The sequence below is a fragment of the Somniosus microcephalus genome, unplaced genomic scaffold, assembly GCF_052327205.1.
Source record: "Somniosus microcephalus isolate GS21.2 unplaced genomic scaffold, FLI_Smic_1.0 unresolved_chr6, whole genome shotgun sequence".
Taxonomy (NCBI): Eukaryota; Metazoa; Chordata; class Chondrichthyes; order Squaliformes; family Somniosidae; genus Somniosus; species Somniosus microcephalus.
Window position 1 is genome coordinate 26,730,853 of NW_028225184.1, and position 9,086 is coordinate 26,739,938.

The 9,086-nt window shown below is 36.0% G+C and overlaps 1 pseudogene; it reads right to left on the reverse strand.

Moving 5' to 3' along the window:
* Positions 1-7,612: 7,612 nt before the first annotated feature.
* Positions 7,613-8,363, reverse strand: LOC147087140 (uncharacterized; annotated as a pseudogene).
* Positions 8,364-9,086: the final 723 nt, after the last annotated feature.

Below are 9,086 nucleotides of genomic sequence, written 5' to 3' on the forward strand. Positions count from 1 at the left end.
ATTGCAATGACTGATATGTTGCAAAGTAATATTCCATTGCAATGTTCCATTGCATTGCAATCACTATTTTATTGCAAAGTGATATTCCATTGCAATGTCCTATTGTTTTGCAAATGACGATCATATTGCAAAACAATAATCCATTGCAATGTGTTATGTCAGTGCAAATGAATATAATATTGCAATTCAATAATCCATTGCAATGTCCTATTACATTGCAAATGACTATTATATTGCAAAGCGATATTCCATTGCAATGTTATATTGCATTGCCAATGATGGTTATACTGCAGTGAAATTCCACTGCAATGTGCAATGTTATTGAAAATGAATACTATGTTGCAAAGTGATATACCATTGCAAAGTGCTATTGCATTGCAATGTTCCGTTGCATTGAAATGCCTAATATATATTTCAATGTTCTATTGCATTGCAAATGACTATTATATTGCAAAGTGATATTCCATTAAAATATGCTATTGCATTGCAAATGACGATTGTATTGCAGTGATATTCCACTGTAATGTTCTATTGCATTGAAAATGACTATTCATTGCTAACTGATATTCCATTACTTGTTGTATTACATTGCAATGGCAGTTATTATTCCATTAGAGTGTTCCATTGCATTGTAATGACTATTATATTGCAAAGTGATACTCCATTGCAATGTTCTATTGCATTGCAAATGAATATAATATTGCAAAGTGATATTCCATTTCAATGTTCTATTGCATTGCAAATGATGATCATATTGCAAAGCCATATTCCATTGCAATGTTCCAATGCATTGCAATGACAATTATGTTGCAAAGTCATATTCCATTACCGTGCTCTATTGCATTGCAAAGGACGATTATTATGCAGAGCTATTCCATTGCAAGGTGCTGTTGCATTGCCAATGAATACTATGTTGCAAAGTGATATTCCATTGCAATGTCTTATTCCATTGCAATGTTCTGTTGCATTGTAAATGACTACTATATTGCAAACCGATATTCCAGTGCAATAATCCATTGCATTGCAATGACTATTACATTACAAAGTAACATTCTACTGCAATGTTCCGTCGCATTGCAATGACTATTATATTGCAAATTGGTATTTCATTCCAAAGAACTATTGTATTGCGAATGACAATTATATTGCAAAGTGATACTCCATTGCAATGCTCTATTGCATTGCAAATGTCAATTATATTGCAATGGGATATTCCATGGCAACGTGCTATTGCATTGCAAATGATTATCATATTGCAAAGAGATATTCCATTGGAATGTGCTATTGCATTGCAAATTACTATTATATTGCAATGTGATATTCCACTGCAATGTTCTATTGAATTGCAAATGACGATTATATTGCAGTGATATTCCATTGCATTGCAACTGACGAATATATGGCAGTGATATTCATTGCTATATTGCAAAGTGATATTCCAATGCAAAGTGCTATTGCATTGCAAATGACTTTTATATTGCAAACTGATATGGCACTGCAATTTTCCACTGCATTGCAATGACTAATATATATTTCAAATTATAAATTCATTGCCAGGTTCCATTGCATTGCAACGACTGTTATATTGCAAAGTGATACTCATTTTAGTGTTCTATTACATTGCAAATGACGAATATATTGCAGTGATATTACATTGCAATGTTCTATTGCATTGCAAATGACGAATATATTGCAGTGATATTCCATTGCAATGTGCAATTGCATTGCAAATGACTGCTTCAATGCAAAGTGAGGTTCAATTGCAAAGTCCTATTGCATTGCAAATGATGATCAGAGTCAAAGCGATATTCCATTGTAATTTCTATTACATTGCAAATGACTATTATATTGCAAATTTATATTTCATTGCAATGATTGTTTGCATTGCAAATGACGATTCTACTGCAAAGTGTTTTTCCATTGCAATGTTCTATTGCTTTGCAAATGACGATTGTATTGCAGTGATAATCCATTACAATGTACTGTTGCATTGCAAATGACTACTTTGTTGCAAAGTGATATTCCATTGCAACGTCCTATTGCATTGCAATGAAATATAATATTGCAAGTTAAAATTCCATTGCAATGTGCTATTGCATTGCAGATTACTATTATTTTGCAACGCGCTAATCTATTGCAATGTTCTGCATTGCAAATGACGATAATATTGCAAAGCGATATTGTATTGCAATGTGACTTTGTTCTGCAATTGATTATTATGTTGTAAGTTAATAGTCCATTGCAATGTCATATTGCATTGCAAATGACTATTATATTGCAAAATGAAATTCCATTCCAATGCTTTATTGCATTGAAAATGACGATTATATTGCAGTGCTTTTCCATTGCAATGTTCTGTTACATTGCCAATGAACACTAAGTTGCAATGTGATGTTCCATTGCAATGTCTTATTCCATTGCATTGTTCTGTTGCATTGCAAATGACTATTCCCTTAAATTGATATATCATTGCAATGTTTCATTGCGTTGCAAAAAATGTTATGTTGCAAAGTAATATTCCATTGCAAAGCTCTATTGCATTGAAAATGACTATTATCTAGCAAACTGATATTACATTGCAAAATTCCATGGCATTTCAAATGACAATTACATTGTAAAGTGATACTCCATTGCAACGTGCTATTGCATTGCAAATTACTATTATTTTGCAACACGCTAATCCATTGCAATGTTCAACTGCATTGCAAATGACGATAATATTGAAAAGCGATATTATATTGACATGTGATATTTTTCTGCAAAGGACTATTATATTGCAAGTTACTAGTCCATTGCAATGTCATATTGCATTGCTAATGACTATTATACTGCAAACTGATATTCCATTGCAGTGTGCTATTGCATTGCAAATGACGATTATATTGTAAAATGATGTTCCATTGCAATATTCTACTGCATTGCAAATGACGATCATATTCCAAAGTGATACTCCATTGCAATGCTCTATTGCATTGCAAATGTCAATTATATTGCAATGGGATATTCCATGGCAACGTGCTATTGCATTGCAAATGATTATCATATTGCAAAGAGATATTCCATTGGAATGTGCTATTGCATTGCAAATTACTATTATATTGCAATGTGATATTCCACTGCAATGTTCTATTGAATTGCAAATGACGATTATATTGCAGTGATATTCCATTGCATTGCAACTGACGAATATATGGCAGTGATATTCATTGCTATATTGCAAAGTGATATTCCAATGCAAAGTGCTATTGCATTGCAAATGACTTTTATATTGCAAACTGATATGGCACTGCAATTTTCCACTGCATTGCAATGACTAATATATATTTCAAATTATAAATTCATTGCCAGGTTCCATTGCATTGCAACGACTGTTATATTGCAAAGTGATACTCATTTTAGTGTTCTATTACATTGCAAATGACGAATATATTGCAGTGATATTACATTGCAATGTTCTATTGCATTGCAAATGACGAATATATTGCAGTGATATTCCATTGCAATGTGCAATTGCATTGCAAATGACTGCTTCAATGCAAAGTGAGGTTCAATTGCAAAGTCCTATTGCATTGCAAATGATGATCAGAGTCAAAGCGATATTCCATTGTAATTTCTATTACATTGCAAATGACTATTATATTGCAAATTTATATTTCATTGCAATGATTGTTTGCATTGCAAATGACGATTCTACTGCAAAGTGTTTTTCCATTGCAATGTTCTATTGCTTTGCAAATGACGATTGTATTGCAGTGATAATCCATTACAATGTACTGTTGCATTGCAAATGACTACTTTGTTGCAAAGTGATATTCCATTGCAACGTCCTATTGCATTGCAATGAAATATAATATTGCAAGTTAAAATTCCATTGCAATGTGCTATTGCATTGCAGATTACTATTATTTTGCAACGCGCTAATCTATTGCAATGTTCTGCATTGCAAATGACGATAATATTGCAAAGCGATATTGTATTGCAATGTGACTTTGTTCTGCAATTGATTATTATGTTGTAAGTTAATAGTCCATTGCAATGTCATATTGCATTGCAAATGACTATTATATTGCAAAATGAAATTCCATTCCAATGCTTTATTGCATTGAAAATGACGATTATATTGCAGTGCTTTTCCATTGCAATGTTCTGTTACATTGCCAATGAACACTAAGTTGCAATGTGATGTTCCATTGCAATGTCTTATTCCATTGCATTGTTCTGTTGCATTGCAAATGACTATTCCCTTAAATTGATATATCATTGCAATGTTTCATTGCGTTGCAAAAAATGTTATGTTGCAAAGTAATATTCCATTGCAAAGCTCTATTGCATTGAAAATGACTATTATCTAGCAAACTGATATTACATTGCAAAATTCCATGGCATTTCAAATGACAATTACATTGTAAAGTGATACTCCATTGCAACGTGCTATTGCATTGCAAATTACTATTATTTTGCAACACGCTAATCCATTGCAATGTTCAACTGCATTGCAAATGACGATAATATTGAAAAGCGATATTATATTGACATGTGATATTTTTCTGCAAAGGACTATTATATTGCAAGTTACTAGTCCATTGCAATGTCATATTGCATTGCTAATGACTATTATACTGCAAACTGATATTCCATTGCAGTGTGCTATTGCATTGCAAATGACGATTATATTGTAAAATGATGTTCCATTGCAATATTCTACTGCATTGCAAATGACGATCATATTCCAAAGTGATATTCCATTGCAATGTTCTATTGCATTGTTAATAACTATTATAATTCAAACCGATATTCCAGTGCAGTGTTCCATTGCATTGCAATGACTAGTATATTGCAAATTAATATTCCATTGCAATGTTCCATTGCATTGCAATGTCTATTATATTGCAATACTTCATTCCAAACTTCTATTGCATTGCAAATGACGAATATATTGCAGTGAGACTCCAGTGCAATGTTCTATTGCATTGCAAATATCAATTCTATTGCAAAGTGATATTCCATTGCAATGTGCCATTGCATTGCAAATTACTGTTACCTTGCAAATTGATATTCCACTGCAATGTTCTATTGCATTGCAAATGACGATCATATTGCAGTGATATTCCATTGCAATGTGCAATTGCATTGGAAATGACTGCTACAATGCAAAGTGAGGTTCATTTGCAAAGTCCTATTGCATTGCAAATGACGATCAGAATTCAAAGCGGTATTAAATTGTAATTTTCTCTTAAATTGCAAATGAGTATTATATTGCAAACTGATATTGCATTGCAATGACAATTACATTGCAAATTTATATTCCATTGCTATGTTTGATTGCATCGCAAATGACGTTTATATTGCAAAGTGATCTTCCATTGCAATGGTCTATTGCAGTGCAAATGACAATGATAGTGCCGTGATAATCCATTAAAATGTTCTGTTGCATTGCAAATGTCTACTATGTTGCAAAGTGATATTTCATTGCAACGTCCTATTGCATTGCCAATTAATATAATATTGCAAGTTAAAATTACATTGCAATGCTCTACTGCATTTCAAATGACAATTATATTGAATAGTGATATTCCATTGCAATGTGCTATTGCATTGCAGATAACTATTATTTTGCAAAGCGCTAATCCATTGTAATGTTCTACGGCATTGCAATTGACAATCATATTGCAAACTGATATTATATTATAATGTGATATTGTTTTGCAAATGACTATTATGTTGCAAGTTAATAATCCATTGCAATGTCATACTTCATTACAAATGACTATTATACTGCTAAGTGATATTCCATTGCAATATGCTATTGCATTGCAAATGACGATTATATTGCAAAGTGATATTCCACTGCAATGTTCTATTGCATTGCAAATGACGATTTATTAGAAAGCGATATTCCATTGCAATGTTCTATTGCATTGCAAATGACGATTATAATGCCAACTGATTTTCCAGTGCAATGTTCCATTGCATTGCAGTTACTAGTATATTACAAAGTAATATTCTGTTGCTATGTTCCATTGCTTTGCCATGACTATTATATTGCAAAGTGATATTTCATTCCAAAGTTCTTTTGAATTGCAAATTACGATTATATTGCAAAGTGATACTCCTTGCAATTTTCTATTGCATTGCAAATGTCAATTATATTGGAACGTGATATTCCATTGCATTGTTGCAAATGACGATCAATTTGCATTGCAAACGACTGTCATATTGCAAAGTGATATTCCATTGCAATGTTCTATTGTATTGCAAATTACTATTATTTTGCAAAGTGATATTCCATGTCAATGAGCATTTGCATTGCAAATGTCTGCTACAATGCAAAATGAGGTTCAATTGCCAAGTCCTATTGCACTGTAATGATGGTCAGGAGGCAAAGCGATATTCCATTTTATTTTTAAATTACATTGCAAATTGCTATTATATAGCAAAGTGATATTCCTTTGCAAAGTTCCACTGCATTGCAATGACTATTACATTGAAAAGTTATGTTCCATTGCAATGTTTGATTGCATTGCAAATGACTTTTATATTGCAAAGTGATATTCCATTGCCATGTTCTATTGCATTGCAAATGACGATCATACTACAAAGTGATATTCCCTTGCAAAGTCCTATTTCATTGCAAGTGACGGTTATATTGCAAAGTGATACTACATTGCAATGTGCTACTGGATTACAAATGTCAATTATACTGCAAATTGATATTCCATTGCAATGTGCTATTGCATTGCAGATTACGATTATGTTGCAGTGATATTCAATTCCAATGTGCAATTGAATTGCAAATGACAGCTACAATGTGAAGTGAGGTGCAATTGCAATGTCATATTGCATTGCAAATAATGATCAGAAGTGAAAGCGATAAACATAGAAACATAGAAGAAAGGAGCAGGAGTAGGCCATTCGGCCCCTCGAGCCTGCTCCGGCATTCAATGTGATCATGGTTGATCATCCAAATTCAGTACCCTGTCCCTGCTTTCTCCCCAATACCCTTGATCCCTTTAGCCTTAAGCAATATATCCAACTCCTTCTTGAATATATGTAAGAAGTCACACAACACCAGGTTATAGTCCAACAGTTTTATTTGAAATCACAAGCTTTCGGAGCGCTGATCCTTCATCAGGTGAAGTGGAGAGATGCATAAAGGCTCAGCTTATATAGTCAGAGAATAATGCTAGATGATTACAGGTAATCTTTCTAACTGCCATTTATCACACCTCGGCAGAGAGATAATCACAGCAATCAAAGGTGTGAATGGTGTCCAAACAGGTCAGTCAGGAAAACATTACATCAAAGAACAATGTGGTGGGGTCACAAGGGGTCAAATGTTGCAGATGCTGGGGTCTGTAAGGAAAACAAAAAACAGACAAATAAACATTGTTTTTTGCTAGAAATCACAGCAGGTCCAGCCGCACCTGTGTAGAGAGGACAAATCAATGGCGACTCGAGTCTGGATGACCCTATGTCAGGTGGAGTTACATGTAGCGTAAGATGAACCCAAGATCCCGGTTGAGGCCGTCCTCATGAGTGCAGAACTTGTCTATCAGTTTCTGCTCTAGGATTTTGCATTGTCATGTGTCTCGAAGGCCGCCTTGGAGAATGCTTACCCGAAGATCGGAGGCTGAATGTCCTTGACTGCTGAAGTGTTCCCCGACTGGTAGGAAACACTCCTGCCTGGTGATTGTTGCGTGGTGTCCATCCATCCGTTGTCGCAGTGTCTGCATGGTCTGGCCGATGTACCATGCACCGGGGCAACCTTTACTGCAACGTATGAGGTAGACAATGTTGGCCGAGTCACATGAGTATGTACCATGTACCTGGTGGGTGGTGTCCTCACGTGTGATGATGTTATCTGTGTTGATGCTCTGGCATGTCTTGCAGAGTTTGCTGTGGCAGTGTTGTGTGGTGTCTTGGTCGCTGTTCTCCTGAAAGCTGGGTAATTTGCTGCGAACGATGGTCTGTTTGAGTTTAGGTGGCTGTTTGAAGGTGAGTAGTGCAGGCGTGGGGATGGACTTAGCGAGGTGTTCATCGTCATCGATGACATGGTGAAGGCTGCAAAGTGCATGGCATAGTTTCTCCGCTCTGGGGAAGTACTGGACCACGAAGGGTACTCTGTTGGTTGTGTCCCATGTTTGTCTTCTGAGGAGTTCTGTGCTATTTTTTGCTGTGGCCTGTCGGAACTGTCAATCGACGAGTCGAGCGTCATATCCTGTTCTTACGAGGGCGTCTTTCAGCGTCTGTAGGTGTCCATCACGTTCCTCCTCGGCTGAGCAGATCCTGTGTATTTGCAGGGCTTGTCCATAGGTGATGGCTTCATTAATGTGGTTAGGGTTGAAGCTGGAGAACTGGAGCATCCTGAGGTTGTCCGTGGGCTTTCATTGTTTCTAAAGCGCTATGGGTCGTCCTGAGATGGAGAAAGGCGCTCAGGCAATGCAAGTCTGAGAAAAGCGTGCGAGCCTGAGGGGAAACAGTGCAAGAGGACAACAAATAAAATCGGGAGAACCGGTGCTAGCGAGTCAGTGAGAGCGGAGAAGGAGAGCCTGAGGGAAGAAAGAAAGAAACAACGGTAGAAAAAAGAAAGATAACCGTTTCAAACGAGAATATGTGAGAAATCAGCCAATTGTGGGAATAAAATTCAGAGCTTAGCCGACACATTTTGATCTTCCTTCTATCGCTCACTCATTTGAACTATTCCTGCCGCATTGAGCCTGACATTTACCATAATGATAAGAGGAGAGAACAATAGGGAAAGTTTTGCCCTCCTGATCACACGTTCTCAGACTAATGGAATGAAAATCACAAGTGACCCTCATCCTGAACACAGAGCCCAGCTCATCACCTGTATATACAGAATGGACCTTCTCTTATCCTTGCCTGAATGAAACTTTCACTGTCTGGATAGGTTGGAACGAAAAAAATATTCGTTTTATGTTATTCGGATTGGAGCACAGGAGCAGATGGGAGCTGCTGTTTCACCGCAAGTTTGGATGGGCGAACGGTGAAACGGCGGAGGGATGGTGGGTCGAAAATGGCAGCACAGGGGGTCACGGTCGATAGATTGTAAAAAATGTAAGAAA